The 19349-nt window shown below is 31.2% G+C and overlaps 2 long non-coding RNA genes across 6 annotated transcripts in view; one reads left to right on the forward strand and one right to left on the reverse strand.

The window, feature by feature from the left end:
- Positions 1 to 19349, forward strand: part of LOC141452824 (uncharacterized) — a 92196-nt gene that overhangs the window by 64694 nt on the left and 8153 nt on the right. For all 3 annotated transcript variants that reach the window (XR_012457641.1, XR_012457642.1, XR_012457643.1), the window contains exons 8-11: positions 3667 to 3829; positions 11092 to 11346; positions 14121 to 14291; positions 16587 to 16778. This is a non-coding gene — a long non-coding RNA (uncharacterized lncRNA). The remainder of the gene's footprint in view (positions 1 to 3666; positions 3830 to 11091; positions 11347 to 14120; positions 14292 to 16586; positions 16779 to 19349) is intronic.
- On the reverse strand, positions 6990 to 14130 carry LOC141452825 (uncharacterized). 3 transcript variants are annotated; one of them, XR_012457645.1, is made up of 5 exons: positions 14016 to 14130; positions 13201 to 13336; positions 9710 to 9809; positions 8308 to 8435; positions 7687 to 8029 (listed from the first exon to the last, which is right to left on the reverse strand). It is a non-coding gene; the product is annotated as an uncharacterized lncRNA (long non-coding RNA). The 3 variants fall into 3 exon arrangements; XR_012457646.1 differs by lacking the exons at positions 7687 to 8029; positions 13201 to 13336 and adding an exon at positions 6990 to 7123 and having other exon boundaries at positions 14016 to 14117; XR_012457644.1 differs by lacking the exon at positions 13201 to 13336 and having other exon boundaries at positions 14016 to 14117.

The following is a 19349-nucleotide window of genomic DNA, read 5'->3' on the forward strand; positions in this document are numbered from 1 at the left end:
TATTTGCCTAATTTCTTTGTCATTTGAGTAAAGAAGTAATCGCCTGCTTTTTTCAGGTAGACTTAACGACAGACTACCAAATTATGTGACTTGGATGGAGGCGGCTAGCAAGCATACTTTACTATAAATTTTTCATATTCACCATGAAAAAATTCAAGGCCTAGACCGGGAATCGAATCTAGTACCACAATACATCTTAGCTTAACAGGCCTTGGCTTTAACCGCTCGGCTAACTTGGCGCTCAAAGATTTCATGCTTGAATCTATCTTTATCACTTCTCGGGCCTAATTTGGTTTAAAGATAAAAGTACTGTAAAAAAACAAAAATTATCATAAATCTTTAATCGTAAATCAAAGAAAATTAGGTTTTTTAATTATTGGAGGCGCTTTGGTTCCGGGTATACTTCAATGCAGTAAATGCATGTTACACAGCATCTGCATTGGGTTTGATTATCCAGGAGAAAGGTTGCAGAATTGTAACACATCAGACAAATTCTGCTGTTTACAGGATACTGTAATTTATAATAGTAAAACATACATTTTTTTTGCCTTACATATAACATACACACATTCCCACGTGTAAAATACTCCTAAATAACTCCAGTTCTTTGCGCTTTATGTTTCTTCATAACTCTGTAGAGCAAGTATAACCGCTTATTATTAGTAAAGGAGAAGAAGTAAAATTTTACATCTTGAAAATTGTTGAATAAAAGTTTGCATACATTCTTTGCTATATTTATTTTTACAGTACATATTCTGGTACTTTTATTTTTATTAATATTAATTATTGGGTTACTTAAGTTTAAGTAATATTTTACGTACCAAAAATAGACGTAAATTTGGCATTAAGTTTTTAATAATGATAATTAGTGTAATCTGCATAGAGAAAATAGAATCGCTATAATGGCAACCAATCATTATTAAACGAACTGGAAGATATTTTAATGAGTTTTCTGTCTATCTGTTATAATGACAGTTCAAATAAAACTTAATGGAGCTTTAATAACGACTGTTACTAACGGCTGTAGGTATTCAGTTTCATAAAAAACGTGTTTAGAGCTAAATATTTTTTAGTACGTATTTTTTTTATATTTTTTATAGCTAAACTACGAATTTGACTTTAAAGATAAAAAACTAAAAATGTCTAACTTTTATTAAATTTTTATCTTTTAACAGCAATTTTATCATAACTATGAGCCTTTGCTTTTATGAATGTGTATAATTACAGAAATATTTTTTAAGTTAAGTCGGTGATACAATAAGATGTAGCGGTTTTATCATCTAATTAAAATTAATACACTATTTATTAAACGCATTGTAAACATTCCAAATTTGGCGGAAGCAGATTTAATGCGAGTATTAATACAGAAAGCTAGTTTTGGATTTTTCTAATAAAGCTTCACTAGTTTTCCCAAAATTCGTGTTTAGTTAGGGCTGAGTTTTAAGTTTTAAAACACATATTGTTCATTGTTGTAGTTTTAGAAATTTTTGGTTTGCTTCTTCTTCGTTTTAGATCAAGGATTTTGGTAATAATTTTGATATTGATTGAAATCCCTTTGCCCTTTGCAGTATGGCCAGTAAGTTCAATAAAAGATCTTCCCTAATAAAATTAATCCATAACTCATAAAACCATTGAGAGCATTGTTAGGATCAAGTTATTTAATACTTGAGTGTAAAGTTCGTTCATAACTATTTATGATAGAATACATAGGACTAACATCCAAGATGATAACATCCAAGTATGTTGTTCATTTGATGTGGCAAATGATTGGTTGTGGTGACATGTTACTTACAGTAATATTTTGTTACTGTGAAAAAAAAAAAAAGACATCATCGATTAATCTGATAGCTATTTTGAACAGTTCTAATTTTTATTTTGATAATTTTACTACAGTAATAATATTAATTTATTATTTACATTAATGTTGTTTCAAAATAGGGATATTTTTATGCATAAAAAATAATAATAAAAATTTAGAAATATAAAGCAATTAAGTTAGAGAATTGCATTAAAAAAAATAATATGATATTTCTATCTATATTTGTCAAGACGAATAACTAATAATAGTTTAATAAATAAAAAAATATTTGAGTTTTAATCCAGGTTGGATACATTATCTGTTACAAGCGAATTATGGTTTAGTTGTCATAGTTTTAAAGTTTTGAAGCTAAAGTGCGCAAGTTTGATGAATACGAGAAAAAAGTTACAAATAAATACTTGTCAACCCGTAAAGTTTAATTCACACTTTCCTTCAAACTTTGAAGAAATATTTAATACCAATCTTTCTCATGTTGTATAAGAGGATTTCTTACTCACTACGCTATTTCTGCAATATTGAAATATTCAATTCTAAAATTTATACATTCTTGTTACACAAAGAAAACTTTCTTCATTAAATATTCATAATGTAAATTTATACTACATTTAATAATCTATTCAGTGATATTTTGCAAAAAATAAGATTTTGTCTTCAATGTTCTTCTCTTAGAGTTATTTTACAAAGTTTTCTTATAAAGAGAGTCTAAAGGAATTTTACGGTACATAACAGTTGCTTAGAGCACACTGAATGAATTTAATAGCTTCAGAAACAATGGTTTTCAGTTGGCGTTCCTTTAGCTTTGATGCTTTCCTTGATATTTAGCAAAACATTCTCGCTAAATAAAATGATTAGATTATTTGGCTCAGCTTGGCCCCAGCTATTTGCTTTTTTTTTTTGTGTTTTTGTTTGGTTAGAATTAACTTCTATATCAGCACCCAGACATGAAAATACTGCATGCACACGATGGCGCGACGACAATTAGACAAACCTGGGTGGAATCTCTAATCCTGAGCGATACCTTGTCAAACCAAACTAAAAAAGTCATTTAGTTAAATCACCAACGGTGCACACATTTCATTGTCCACCAGCGTAGGGGCCGTTGAAGTTGGGGCGACGTCCTCCTCACTTGGTCCAAGAATACAAATATCAGGTTGAATAGGCGGACAAGGGGTAAAGGAATAGCTAGGATAGCGGTTCAGAAATGTCCGTGGAATGGGAATAATCCAGGGCTTAGACCGTTAGATTTATTTTGTTACCCATCCAGTTTTAAAATTATTGCTTTGCTGTATTTGTCTGAGTTTTGTCTCACTCTTCAAAATGCATTTATGTTTCTTCTTCTGTACTTGTAACTAACTATATTATTGAATGGGTTATTATTATAATGTATCTCTCTATTAATAAATTATCGTTCAACACAAAAACTAAATGACGGATTAATTTTGTCATTCGTTATCTCAAATGACAATTACAATAAATAAAGCAATTAATCTGTTCATGAACGATACAAAGATGTCTGAAACAGATTTAACTAGATGTTATTTGTAAAATTGATAAAGTATTGACAAATAATTTACAGTTTTAGTAAAATTTTATTATCTTTATTTAGTAGCCTTCTTAGTGCCCTGCTACTAATCATTACAGAGAACGTTTTCCATTGACTTGTAAGAAGCGGAAAGAAAATCGAAGGATAGGTTCGGCCTTACTATATTGAGTAGATGTTTAAGCTCTTTAAAGACGTAACATTTAATTTCTAGGGGTTAAAAATGACGGTAATTATTGAAGTAACAAGTGAATATGTTTTTATAAAAATATTTTGAGTTATTTATATAAGTTTTTATATTCCACAGCTCCCCAGTTACCACCTGGCATCTTTTGAATTTGGACGGCACCACAATCGACTCAGTTACTGCAAACCAGAGAGTGGCAGGATGAATCTTTCGGAAAACATTAAATTTAGACTTAACATATTATTCTCTGAGGCTGGGACAATTTTGTGAATTTTGTCAAAAAGTAAGTAACGCCTTCTACGCCTAAATTAAATAAGCCAAATTTTCTAAAAAAAAGAAAAGTGTTCCTAAAATGAAAAACCTTTTAAAGCCTTGCATACCTGTACAATTTTTTTTTAAATCTCAAAGTACTTTGCCTCAGTTGTCAAATCTAATTTTCTTTATTGAAATGTTCCTGCACTTGAAGTTTTTTTTTTTTTTTACATCGGCTTCGAGGTATATCGTCGTCAGTTGTAACAATTCTTGCATTGAATTTCTTGTTTTCTGCTGTATATGCTCTAATTAACTTACGATTGATTACCTGTCAATTTTATTTTCAACATGTTACGAAAATATGAACTGACCAACAAAGTTGAACTTAACAAATTAGACTGATACCCCATGCAAAGAGGAAAGATAGCTATTAAATACCATGTGACTGAAATAATTAAACATTGCCTCTTACCCATCACTTAACAATATAGATAAAAGGGAAAGCTTATTTTGACAAGAGAAGGGCTTTTGAACTTGGAAGGAAGAGTTTTGTGATGAGGGAAGCTAAGAGAAAGAGTGTTGTTGATGTACCCTTAGGCTAATTGTTATTTTGGGGCCGTTACATCAAATACTAGCATAACTCTACCAGCTAGGTATGTAGTGGTACTTCAGTGTGTGTCTATATGTTTCTGTTATGTTATCTGGTGCATTCATTGAGTCAACTAACCCCACAAAATATTTTGTTTTAACATCACCCTGGTCCCTGTATCACTGTTAATAAACGATATACAAATGTACACAATATGGAATATTTATCTCTTGTTGGATTACTTTATAAAATAAATGTTTATTGTTATACCCATTGCGGTAGAAAATATTAAAAAGTATTAATATTATTTTGAATGTATAGATATTTTTATAAGCAGCGCAACAATTAATATCTTTACTTGAAAAGTGTACCATCTAGGTTCCTTTATTCTTAAGTACTAATAATTATTCATTTTTAAGAACATTCTATTTTTTTCGTTTCTTTTTTTTTATATTTTGCCCAATTCTAGTTTTGGGCTTGTGCGATTTAATAAATTTATACTAATTCAGAATTCGATAACTTTGCTAAAAGCTTGTGAGCAATAATTCTTCACAGCAAGTTAAAATATTTGAGACTCAAGCGTTTCGCTAAAACAACCAACCATTGATTTTTCTTTCGTCTGTGCCTTCATGTGTTCATCTATTTTATCATTATCGTAATTAGATGCAAGTATTTTGTGCATGCTAAATTTCTCCTTCTTTTTTGCGTTTTTTTATTATTTCTCTTCCTTTAGACACCTAATTTGCTTCCGATTTATCCATTCCACAGTCTAACAATTTCATTACATTGTAGATACCATCGCCACTGCTATTGAGAAGAAAAAGTATTGCCCGAGGTTGTGTCTCGATCATCACCAAGGCGACTGATCGCGTCTAGTGCTCAGGATAGCTGTTGAAACTCATGGGCGTCCTTCCTTTACACATTACCTAATAGTCAAACCCTTCTATCCGACCATCCCTTCTGAGTCCGTTTCGATTCTTCCAGAACTTCTATTTTCCACGACTTAATGTTGCGCTACATGCAATTGTCCTGGAAGAATGGCTAATGAATGGATGAATGTGTGAAGCGAATGTATTTATAAGTAAGAATGGAGAGTGAGTGATATTCTAGTGATAAGCACCTAGACGATGCTGGCTGAACGGCGAAAGCCAATGCCAAAGAAAAGGCAAAAAAAAGTGCACCATTGCCAATGATGGGTCTAAGCGGTCATGTAATCTTAACTATAATTTTACTTAGACGCATTTATTTTTCTATCCCAAACTTCTTGCTATATATGTAGGGAGACAGAACTTAGGCGAACATTTATTTAAATCGAAGCTTAAGCTACATTCTAATAAATGATTTGTTTAAATCTATTAAGTCCACTTTCTGAAGGCTGGAAATAACTCAAAGTCCTCCAGGGTTTACTATGTTTACAGGGTTTACCGATAGTTTACTGTGATGGTATCAATACATTGCATCCTGCCATTTTCGGTTCAAATGGTAATACATTATACCAACAATACTCGTACTCAGGTTATTAGTCTAAGTTGTTGTAAATTAGCCCTTCATCACACATGCCGTTGTTGGTTCAAAATGTAATACATTATACCTCTTATCTTATCTGACATTAATACTTGACATAATCTTAATGAACTTCTTAATATCGATTCAGTGGTTTTATTTTTAATTAATTATATATATATATACATATACATTATACCAAGTCTAGGTAAAGGCTTATTTGCTAGCCAGTGCCCATGAAGGTAAGCTTTTATCTTTCTGTGGTAGACTTCAATCTTAATGAAGTAAATGTGCTTTAAAACAGATGAAAGACTTCTCATAAACAATTTCTTTGGTGTTTGCTCATAGGATTTTGTACAGCAATGTATTTGAAAAATAAAATTTCCTTTAAGAGGGGGGAAAAAAATTAATATTTTTAAATTATTAATATAACCCTTCTACTTGTAAATTTACACGAAAAAGATTTGTAATTCACCCAAACACTTTATTATCATTATTAATTGCTCTAAAGACGAATTTTAAACTTATTTATTTATTTTTTCATAGAAATTAATTTACCTAATTAAGAAATTTGATAAAAAGTTTAATTCCGAAATATGAGAGAAAGCATTATGTACTTACTACTTCCTCTTCTTCCATCCACTTTCATGTTTGGGAAAACATTTTAATCAGCATTGCAGTGTTTTCCTCCTTTCTTTCAGCATAAAGCATAAAGTAAAGGAGCAAGTTGAAAGACGAACCTTTTAGCTTTTAAAATAGGTTTCATTTTCTCTATGCGCAACATTGAATTTTATGATAATGTGGGAGTCGCTAAAGGAATGTTTTTAGCACAAGAAATGTAAAAAAACAGGCAACTTGATAAATATTTATTCAAGTTTTTCTAAACTAAGTGAACTTGAAGAAGTTCAACAAATTTATTTAAACAATCAATCATTATTTTTACTTTCTCATTAAGTGTGTCAGGGTATTGCAATCGTGCAAATTTTAGATTTTGAAATTATCACTAAAAGCATAGGTCTTGAGATCTTGAGATTGAAATGATAGTATTGTAAAAATTGGTCTTTTTTTCCCGCTATACCTCCTCCCTATGGAAAAATGAAATGCTTATCATCACTGGCAGCTTCCATGCTTTTCATAGAACATCTCTAAAGAAACTAGATGATTGGTTCTCAACTGAGGATTGTGTAGAGTGGGTGATCTTTATAAATCTGCTTTGATGGAGGCAGTGCAGATCTAAGCAAAAATAAAATAAAAAAAAATTATGGAAGGCTTGATAAAAACAAGTGGAACTGTATATAGTCAGCTGATTGGTTTAACAGGGGTAAACAGATCAGAATACATTTCTAATCTAGGCTCAGAGTCTCACCCAAACTCCCACCAAGACAACTGCTTACAAACGTTCGAACTAGGAAGAGTGTGCAGTATTAGTTGAAGAACATGCTGTCTAGGCCAAACTAGTTAGGCCATCCTTTCTATCCCTTATCTAGTTAAACAGACTATCCGTTAGAGCAACTATATACCGGATGCTATCTCCCAGACCAAGGACTTCCAACTACCTCGGTTACTAGATCTAATCTAATTAGAAAATCTGTATTAACATTTAAACAAACTGTTAAACCATATCAATAGCTGTGCAGGTAAAGTTAATCATATATTTTTACAAAATAATATTAGAAAGAGAGGGAGATTATATCATTGTTGGAATTTTCTATTATGTTTATAAAAAGTTATGTTCTTTATTCTCTATGTTTGTAATAATCCATACAGTTTTATTTTATTTTATTTATTTACTGGGACAAATTTCACTGTTATATACATTTGTATTTAAACAGTTATTAATAAATAATAATAATAATATTTTTACAAAATAAATAAATACATAAAAGTTGAAAGAGCATATCTCTGACAGTGTTTAAGGCACTCTAGACAAAATACGAGTACCTGCTTCATGCAAACCGAAAATTTGTCTCTTCTAATTGTTAACTCCGATTATCTCTGGTAATTCTTGCCCCACTAGGAATTCATCAACGCTATAATTTCTCATTCAATTCGCCTATGAGGCCGATTTTGTTGTTAACTTATGGAAATTCACTATTTTATACCGCCAAAACAAAGCTCCGCGCTCCGAACGAAAAAAGTCTACAATAAAAATGCTAAGTTTAATTTAAAGCTTTTCTCAACAAATTTTCAATATAATTTTAGCTTTGAAAGTAATCTGTTATTCAATCAAATCATTTAAGTAGATTGTATACGCATGAAATATTAAATCCAGGTCCAATAACTGTTATATTCCAATCAAATTTAATTGACATTAATCAAAATGCATACCCATTAATTATTTAAATATGTAAATGTAATTACCACCAACAAAACTGTAATATTAATGTAGAACCATGTAACTTTAATGTGTCAATTACCTTATTTATTGGCTTTCCTGAAATTTTATCAAAACCTCTGATGATACCAATAATTCTGACGCAGCCAATTCGTAATCAGTATGTAAAATACACAAAAGGATAATTTATGGAACTTTGACACTTTTGTTCTGAAAAACAGTTTTGGATAATTTACAAATTGTTAATTTTAATTAAAGCTTACAAGTTTTACTTTAATTCATTAATTTAATATATAGTTTATTAAAGTAGGATTTACTTTAAAAATTACTTTATTTAATTATTTTTAAGTAAATATTGTTAAATAGGATGGACTTAGTGTTAATTTATCAGCGTTCAAAGATTTTAGCTTTTTTTTTTTGTTTATCGTTAAAATGTTTTGTACGGTTGTCTCTAAATTTAGTATTTAAATTTCATGATTTTTTTTTTAAATAGTTATTCTAGGAGCATTTATTTCGGTACAGCTCTGTGGAGGAAAGGGGGAAGACTCCCTCTGGTGACATTTAATTGTAATGTATTGTTTGCAAACGGTTTAATATGAGAAACAGTTAAATATGTTTTGACAACAGAAAACTAATTACATTTTTTTAAAATTGTCTTTATTTGCTAATATTTAACTAATTAGATTTTGAGACGTACTTGCTTGATGCAGCTTTAGTAGCTCATGATGATTCTTCTGTATTTGTTCTCATTAGATTATAATATTTACAGTTTAACGAACACGATTTGATGGAGAACATGATCTAGCATAAATTTAGTAATAATGAAGTAAATGAGAAAGGAATATAATCCCTAGGGACTTGTCTTGGCTGTCCCATATCCCTTCTCTTGTAGTTTAAGGCGAACTTATCATCATCAGTGGCAAGCCCCTGAAGATGTGATCAGTGAATGGAGCTGTGTGCTAGCTTCGACTTCTCTATTTGCTGGGTAAATTCGGCCAGATAATAACCAGCTCGTTATCTTGGCTGGAGAGCTCGTAGATTTGGCCCCATGCCGCTTGCTGTCACCACTACTAGGGCACCAGTCCCTGGAGATTCTCGCCATCCTGTTCTATAACTTCTGTAATAGAGGCGACTTTGCTCTTGTAGATACATCCGCCTATTGTCTTCACCCACACAACATCGCTGTACACACTTCACTGTTGTAATGTCAAGCGCTTCTGCACTCCTTTGCCATCATCCAATCCCCCTTGTACTAACATTTCACACCTAATAAAGCCGTAGTTTCCCGGAAGTTTTGCGTTAAAGTACCAACTACTAGTTTATACTTTTTATTTTCTTAATTAGCAAACAAGCTTAATGTATTAAAAAGTTCCTATTATATATATATTATATTATTATTTCTAAATATTATTATTTCCATATTATTTCTTAACAAAAATTTTGCACTTTGTAAAAACCGTACATTGTGTACATTAAAATCTCACCTTCAAATTTATTGGACCAGGAAACCTGACGACGGATATTTCCATTGAGAACTCTCCATCGAAGATCTGCACGTTTACCTTGGCTTTTCTTATTGCACAGCTGTAAGAGGAAGTAAAAATTAAAATAATAAAACAGATTGTTTAGTAATTGAATTTCTTTCATCAAATAAATGGATAAAGTTGAGAAAACGGATGGCAGCTGGAATACAGTTATATCAGTATGAAGGGTGTACATTGTTACCTTTCTGAAATTGAATCATATTGTCACACTGAAAGAAATATATAAAACTTAAAGTGAAAGGGTATGTGTATGTGTGTATTTCTTTATACCAAATGTACAATATCTTCTCTTCAATAAAAAGGAAGTCAATAGAAAACCTAGTGGATATCAACAGATATAATACCTCTCTATCTGTATCAGTAGGTTATATACTTCCGCACAATTCCCAGTATATTTTCAATTTTTATTTCATGTGGAGATATTGAAAAGAGAAGTGAAATTGTTTATTGGAAGTGGCTGATGGATTGTTGAAAAGAGTGAAAACGGTTAGGACAGATATTTATTGTAACTGATGGACAGATTATAGGAAATTTAGTTTACTCATTGTACCTTGTTTGAAATTGAGCATGATATTGGCATATAATTGAAGGAGTTTTTCCATTTAACTTCACTATATGAGTCAATAAAAGACTAACTTTTAATCTGGTTGATTTTTATTGCGCAACATATCGCGAAACAAAACAAAAAAGTAATTTAAAAAATTGCAATCAAACAATTTTAAACTTAGGGTAGAAACTTGAGACAATTTTTAAGCGCAGTGTTCTTAAGAATCCTAAAACAGATTTTGAGTAATGGCTGCTTCTGTAAGTTTTGGTAATTCAGCGTTTTTTTATTGAATAAATTCAGTTTCCTTTTATAGGAATAAAAATAGAGTTAATTATTAATGCAAACTGTTCTCTCTATCGCCTGAGAGATTCTTGAAAATATTTTACGAAGTTATTGTTGGGAAGTATTAGAATAATTAGTACATTAATTAGTGCAATGGATTCTAAAGCAGAGATCCCACGTTTGAATTCATAGTACCTAATATTCATACCTTAGATTTCCTCTTCACAGGAGCTTGTTATAGCTCACGTTTCGATAATTTACTACGGTCCCAACTATACTTTTTAAAAATGTTTAATAAGTTACTATGAGCTAGTGGTATGATAAATACTTGTCAGTGGCAAATTACAAGCTTCTGATGCAAAAACAGTGATTTTTTTTTTCTCGCCCTTGTTCTTAAAAAAAGAATTCCGGAAACTAACTGATTGTAAGCTTTATGCTGCACTACTGAAACCAATTATTATATGTAACTAATTGGATTTTTTCATTAAATCAGGAAGAATATGCTGGCTTGATCACGTAGAAAGGTGATCACCAGATGAGGGGATGATATAGAGAATTGCAACAGAGGTATTCTTCGGTAAGAGAAAAAGAGCACACCCGAGGAAATGTTGGAGTAATGACGTAGAAGATGATCTGACCACAATCGCAGAGTCTAATTGGAGACGAAAAGCTCAAGGCAAGAAGATACTAGGAGAGGAATCGTCAGAGAAGCCAAACTCCACATAGGACAGTAAAGCCAGTTAAATAAGTAATTGGATTTTTTAATTCTGTTTCTACATTAATTAAAAAAATTATATGAAAAAAATAAGTATTTGTAGGATCAATTAATAAAACAATAAGTTCACAGTTTAAATAACTAGGAGCTTTAATTTTAATTTTTTTTGTGATTCCGATTATTTTTACTTCATCAAAATTTATCAGTACTCTCTTATCATGTTTTAAAATGATACATTTTATATATGTTTATGACTGGCACGCACTTTACTCTTTCGCATTACATCATCTCTCTCCTCACGACCAATCTAGCTTTCTCACTGTCTCCAATAAAGCTATATCTCTAAGACAATAAATAAATCCAGTGAGCAACATGCCTACGCGAATGCCTTCTAGATCGCAGCTGAATAAAAAAGAAAGGGTCTTTTTCTATGAAGATATCTGGAGAATGGAAGTTCGCATCAGTAATCTTTCATTGTATACATTAGAAAATAAGTTTATGATGCAATAAAAGATTACTTTTATTCTTGTTATTGTTTTTAGTACTTTTTTTTTTTTTTTTTTGAGATGATGTGGTCATATAATGAATTCGTTTACTAAGTGTCTACAACGAAAAATAGATATGCACAGAGCAACAGAATGAGAGAGAGTTAGGTTGGTAGCGTGGAGAGAAATGATGTAGTGCGAACGAGTAAAGTTTGTGCGGCCAGTCAGCCATCACTGTAAACGTTATCGGCTATAAACTTGCTGACTCATAACTATACAACTCACTTCAGTAAATGGGATGTGACGAGCTCTATATACTTCAAGCCACAATCAACTTCTTCATCCCAATTCTCACTCACTATATATAAACTAACCAACACATTTTTGGTCTTTATTTTGTTCCTCTGTTTATTAAATTACTGCAAATGTATATATAGTTTTTTTTATAAAAACTTACCAACAATAAAAAAAATCATATTCTTTGTTTATCTGTGGAAGAATTACTAACAGCACAGAAACACTTTGAAGGCCTCTACAAATTTATTTTATCACCAACTCCGCCGATCCCAAATCCCAAATAAAGGAGTCAAAAGGGGATGGTATTCCTTTGTTGGAAACAAAATTCAGCTGAGACTTGCTGAACTGTCTTGCCTTTACAAAGAACGCAACAGCTTTAGATTCTATTAGGATCAAACCAACTTCTAATAGGCGGCTCGTTTGATCAATGAATCGAGATTAGAAGAGACATAAGAGTATTTTGTGGTACTCTTAATTTCTGTAAAGGCAACTATATAAATTTGTTAACGGAAAAAATTGAAGTAATTAAGCAGAATCGCCTACATATAAATTGCGGAATAGCATAAAATAATGTTTATTTTAATGAAGGGAAAAAAACATATGCATAGATTGAGAGAAAATTTCGGTAAACATTAATATTCTTCCATTTGTCTGATCCTTTTATAATATAACATGGAAGGGGTTAAATATTATGACCCATTTAAGCAAGGAATTCCATATTACGTCTAATGTGAAATGTGGAAGAAGCCAAGCACGCATTTTAATAACTTGGTAGTAGTGGAGAATTTAACCCATCATTAATCATTTCTACACTTTTATGTGAAATCTGGCATTCCTCTGGACTTAAGAAATTGTTTGAGTTTGAAAACTAATATTGTCTCTTACTAATGTACCTAATAAACCATGATTATTGTAATAGCTTTCATATTATGTTAAGCTGAAGATAATTTAAATAATTTTTCAAATAAATAATATATAAGAGAATTAATTTTCAAAAGTCTGATATGAACATTACCAGACTTAGTCGAAGTAAAATTCTCTCTTATAAACTTTATATCGCTTTTACAAATTTTATTACAAGTTTGTTGATATAAATATTATATACCTCAAATGCGCTACGTAGTACACGTTCTATTTTGTAACTGGTCCACGCCTCCAGACCACTAAGCTGCTGTTTTTTTTGTTTTTAATGGTTTATTTTCATCTTATAGGTTTTCTAATATTTTAGGAATACGTTTAGCCTGTAATGTTTATCGGAGAAATTACAGTCAATTCTTATTTACTAGTCAAGCTACCTCCATTTAAAAAACGTGTTTTTTTTTTTTTTTTAGACTTGCAACTACATATAAAAGGTTCTTCTGAAAAAAGCGTGATATCTAATCTTTGTATAAATATCCCAATTTTTCATATATCCTAATCTTTTTACAATGCTGTGATCCAAAAGTTATGTAATGGTGAAGGTAAGATAATGTCGGATTCCTTTTCAAGGGATGTTATTCGAATTGTAGATACTCAGGAGTAAATTTAAGTGGAATTTTAGTAAAACTGGTTACTCTAATTTACATGGATCTATAATACAAATAGTATACAGTATTCTACAGAATTTCAGCAAAATTGGAAGAATAAGTAGCACATTTATTTTTAATATTAATATTCAGGTTCAGTACACTTTCCAGAAGTGCTATATTAGAGGAAAGCCCAAATGTACCTTCCACTCGGAAACCTAATTGATTCCTCGAATATTCCTCAAAAATAAATTAGCAAATAAATTAGTAAAAGTATCAAATAAAAGCTTTCGTACTGTTTACATTGTTAACATAAAAAATAAAATGCATTTTTTAGAAATTTTTGAAAATGGGAAATAGCTTTCATAAGGTTTCCCAACTAGGGCAGAAATCAGAAGCTACAATAATAACAAACCTTAATACCAAGCTTCGAGAGTTTTTCCTTACTTTTATTTATTTATTTTATTACTTTTTTTTCATACCACATACACATAAATGTTTTTTTTTTTTTTTTTTTCAGAGGACACTAACTTATGTTTATTTTCAATAAATTTTGTAAATTTAACATGTGATGCTTCCACTTGCTGAATTAAGAGAAAGTAAAGATTGGTGACAGGCTTCTGAGGACCAATTTTTTTGTTGAAATCAAAAATGAAGAAAAATTTAAGCTACCTTTACAGAAAGAAATATAGTAAGTAAATTGCTGATGTAACATTCATTAAATCTTGAATCAATTACAGTAAATAATTCCTGTGAATTAATCTTACATTGTGTAGAAATACATTGCAGAAGTCATAATTTTGAAAGTTGAAGTTTAATGAATATAAAACTTTTTAACATTGTTCATAAGTTTTAAACCAAAGCTCACTTTCTCTCTCTTTTCCTAAATAACTTTTGCTGGAAGCAAAGAAAAGTAATAATAAAGACAAATAACTGAAACCAAAGTAATTATAACATGGTTCACTTAATAAAAACCAACGCGGACTAATAAACTTATTTCACTGATAATTTCATTCAACCAAATCAACTTCCAACAATTATGTTTACTTAATTTCTTCATATAAATCACCTTGAATACGAGAGTATGTACCCTTCTTTTCATGTTTTATTATATTTTATAATTCTTTTAATTTTCGATTTTCCTTTTTTCAGCCGAAAACTAATCATTGTTCGTTGTTAAACGTTGGTTTAGTGATATAAATTAATCTCAATGGATTAAAATTAATCTATTTTTAATCCTGAAAATGTACGTCAAATTGCATTTATTTATTTTTCTTCTTCTTGCCCTGTAGTCTCTTATTGATTTTCCATAAAGTGGAAGTAAAATGGTGCCTTTTTCAAGGATTTTTGGCATTACTGAAGATATGATACTCGGTTTTTGGTTTGTTTATAATTCTATACTATTAATCTGTATCACCATCACCACCATGCTCCTTTGTATGGGGTCTACCCCTATAACAAATAAATAAATTGAATTGAATTGATATGATACTCGGACGATCTCCACAATCTGACATAGTACACTTATGGCTGCACAGGAGGTTCATTATGTACAAGAATATCAGTATAACCATACATTTCATACTTTCCCGAACACGAGATTTTTGTTTTCTCTGCAACATGGGTTTTTTTAGGGATGGTTGGATGGCGTAGAACATATAGTATAGTCCTTATCTAAAACTAAAGAATTTTGGCTGCGATGCATTGTTATACTTAAGAAACATGCGTTGTAAAACAATGAATTAAAGTAAATTTGTTTCATTCATTGCATTCGGACATATTATCTCGTTAAGATAAACAAAAAATTCTTTGATGAAAATCGTTTAATTAATTAGGGGGAAAAATCCAATTTACTTAAGATTTAATAGCTTTTCTTGGAAAGATTTATAAGAAGGTTACAAAAAAAAAAGTATTGTGAGCAGGGTTGCTTTTAACTGAGTAAGTATGAATATGCGAGTAGTAAACCTGCCAGGAGGTAGATTGCGTTTCAAGGTAAACAATCCAAATGTAAAAGGGGCGAAGGTATATATAGATTAGTTGGTATCCAGCTGCTACACCGACTGGTGCTAATTTGTGTCGAACACTAACCAGTCCAAAAACCTTTTTACTTTCCCTCTTTTACAATTACTGTACAGATAGGGACCTAAGATCTGGTCTTGGAGGAAAACATAATCTGGGTAGGAGAGAAATTGTTGAGGAGGGTTAGTAGTATTGGAGGTGAGTGGCTCTGTTGTAGGAGGGTATATATATCTGAACATGCCTAGGGGACCTAGTGGAAGATATTGCTGGGGTAGGCAGCAATAAACCCAGCGGCAATGAGGCGAAATGAAACGGCTTGGGAGTTCTGGCCACCGCCAAGACTCAGATTTCCTACTTTCCCTCTTCTTCGCATCTCCTTCCAGTACGCTCACTTACGTCGATATATTTGAAAGGCCAGAAGAAGCAGACTAACCCTCTATTAAACATTTACATTTATTGCATTTATTTTTATTTTTTACGTAAAAAATAAAAATAAATTAAACAAACTGAAAAAACCGTGATGGAGTTAGAATATTTTCGGGAATTCTGTGCATTGGTATTTCTAACCTATCAGAAAACCAAATCATTTTCTAATTTTTAAAAAATCTGATATAAACAATAGAGTACTTTCTCCCAGTTTTTGTAGATAAATTTAATACTTGGTATGCTATTGAATTGTACATTTATCTACACTTCTATTTGAAAGAAAATAACAGAAAAAGATATTATAATTTACAACTACCTTTAATAAAAAGTATCAAGCTTAGGCATCATATATGTTATTGAAACAAAGTAAATTAAAGCGATATTAAAGAAATCTGTCTCAAATCTTCCCTAAATCTCATCTTTAGACCTTATCTTCATGTATTTTTCGATTTATTTATATAAATGATTCAATTGAAATAATGTTAAGTTTCACTAGTGCAAATTTAGATTAATTTTAAGTTTTTTTTTTGTTTAATTGCAGAGCCCAATGAAGATGCTGGTTTTTAAGAAAAGTTACTACATAATGCACTTCTAGAAGATGAAGACTTAATGCGGGACGTTCAGCGATTAAATATCAATCCCATGGTCTTCTTCACCGTTCATTCCAACGCTTTATGGACCGTTAGGAGGACATTTTTTCGAGAGTCGAAATAAATTATAGAAATTTAAGGTGGTAAGTCATCTAATCTGTCATCTTTTAGTCGCGTTCTAGCGTGGTCGACTACTACCCTCATTTGAGTGATGATCGTTTGAGAGGGTCCTTGAATTTTAGACCCACGTATTTAGACAAGGGATCTGCCCGGGCAAAATCTCGAATTCTTTAAATGTAAATTAGTAATCAAATTACATTTTTAGAGTGCTGTTTTATGTACTCAGATTTTCTATATTTGAGGAAGTAATAGTATCTACCTTACTTAATATTCAATAAAAATTTAAATAGGAAAAGTTTTTAAATGAATGTTATTAATTAAAAACTTGAGTTATTAAGGATGTATTAGTGTGTAAGTAAAAGTGTGGAATGTTCAGTGTGGTAAAATATAAAGAACTGGAGAAAGATCAAGGATTGTGAGAGGCCAGTCGGACATCAACAGATTACTGTGGCGACTGGGAGTAGGCAGAACTAGGTTCTATATCCACGGCACGTACTTCAACTCTCGCATCACTGGCCAGACTTACAAGTTAGCTGCCTTAAACCTGCACAGTCGGGCGGCGAGGAACTTTTTGTCATACACAGTCTTCACCAGCACAAGACAACCTTAGTGTGCTGTTCTTCTCTTTAATTAACTAAACCATACCTTCTACTGGACTATATATATATACATATAACGTGCTAGTTTTCTTTATTTTTTCTTCTTATTCTACCTTTTTTTTTTTAGTAATTGAATTATACAATAAAATTTATGTCAATTTGGTTCTCTTAATTCCTCTTACCTTAGTAGGTAAGAATTATTCTCGTGATCGTGTGAAAATTTCAATTTTGAGATATTAGAAATCTCTGTTTTAAGATCATTACTAATTACAGGCTAATTACAGTTGCAAAATAAATAAACAGATAAAAAATAAGTAAAATAAAAGATCATTGTGTCTAAAAAAAAATGTTTCTTACAAATTGGTCTCTGTTGTATGTCAGTTCTGTGTGCCCAGCAAATCCCTAAAACAAAAAATTGTTGATTGTTCAAATTCTATATCAGATTTAGAAGGAAATCAACTACCAGAAATGGTGGTACTGTACTACGCTTTTCCACTTTTTTGAGAGTTTCTCTAATTGTTTCCCCTGCGATTTTCTTTGAAACTAAGTATACTATTATGGCTAACTTTTAGTTGTGAAACTTTTATTTCTAACATTAGAATTAAATATTTGACTAAAATTACAAATTGAAAGAAAACCTACTAACATCCAGAGAAAATGAAATAGTTGAAAAGATGTGACGCTGCAGCGATCTCGTTATTATTCAAAACGTAAACTACATCAATACAAATATACCCAAACAATATTGTGTTCTTTTCTTTCAAATTCTAGTTCACATTCATGTGAAAATAATGGAAATTAACTAAAAACATTTTCATCCTTTATTAGTTCATGAAATGCACTAGTGAAAATTATTCTGAAATAAAAGACATGAAAATGTAAAAACAAGAACTGTCTATATATATATACAGAGCGAAAGTACTTCCTAGAGGGTTTTCCGCCTCCGCCTCAAACAATGTTGAGTCTCTTCATAAAGGTGGCAATGATGCTCTGAACATGCTGTAGAATTTTCGGCTGGTTAAACCATTGCCAGAGGTACTATTCTGTGCGCTATACTAAAGCCTGTTTCTAGCACCCATTCTAGCAGACATTGTCGTATCGTTTCTCTCACGGTAACTATCTCCCTTTATCTAGCATTCCACTTCATACCTGTAATAATATTTATCTTGTTGTATAATTCACACAAACACACACAAAGACGTGCGTACAGAATAAAATCTCTCTAGTTTTGTACTTTTCATTTTGTTGAAGATCTTAAGAAAAGCAGTCTTTATATCTTTATGAAAGTTTATGCAGTGATAAAATGAAAGAGCATTTCGCCATTATCTCTTACATTACTCTGGAGAGTTTTCTGAACATTTTTGCAATGATAACACATTTTTGTTGTTTTTTTCGTTGCTATGAAAAATTAAAATCTAAACTTTAGTATTTACAAAAGGAAAATGTGACTAATGCATACAATACAAGTCCAGATTTAAGTAGAGATATTTACATTAGCCAAGTGGTTAGAAGCAAGTTCTGGGTTTTATTCCCTAGTTTCTCTTGGATTTTATTCAATGTATCAATATAAAGCTTAAGTATAGTGGTTTGCGATCCACCTCCATACGACACAACATCTGAAGGCAGTGGAACGTTAAGCCCGTCTGGAAAATAGGCATTTCTTTACTTTTTACTACCAGGAGAGGTATCTGAGGCTTCCATTCTGAAGGACATGCTTACTATATTAATCTAAACAAAGTCATGCATGATCATGAATAAATATTCTAATTCTAATTGAGTTAGAGTTGGGAATGCTCACTTGTTAAGTCTGATTACAGAAACAATTAGCTTCTCCATATTCTTAGAAGATTGTAGCAAACAAATATAAGCACAAGGAAGTGATACAAGGTTAACAATGAGTTTGTCGTTAAAAATCGTTTAGTAAAGTCTAGGAAAACGTAAAAGTTGTAACATTAAGAGAAGAATGTAAGAGATTAAGGTTTTAAAGATTGCAAA

This window comes from Rhodnius prolixus, unplaced genomic scaffold (genome assembly GCF_049639745.1).
Source record: "Rhodnius prolixus isolate KJV_2025 unplaced genomic scaffold, Rpr scaffold_3, whole genome shotgun sequence".
Classification (NCBI taxonomy): Eukaryota; Metazoa; Arthropoda; class Insecta; order Hemiptera; family Reduviidae; genus Rhodnius; species Rhodnius prolixus.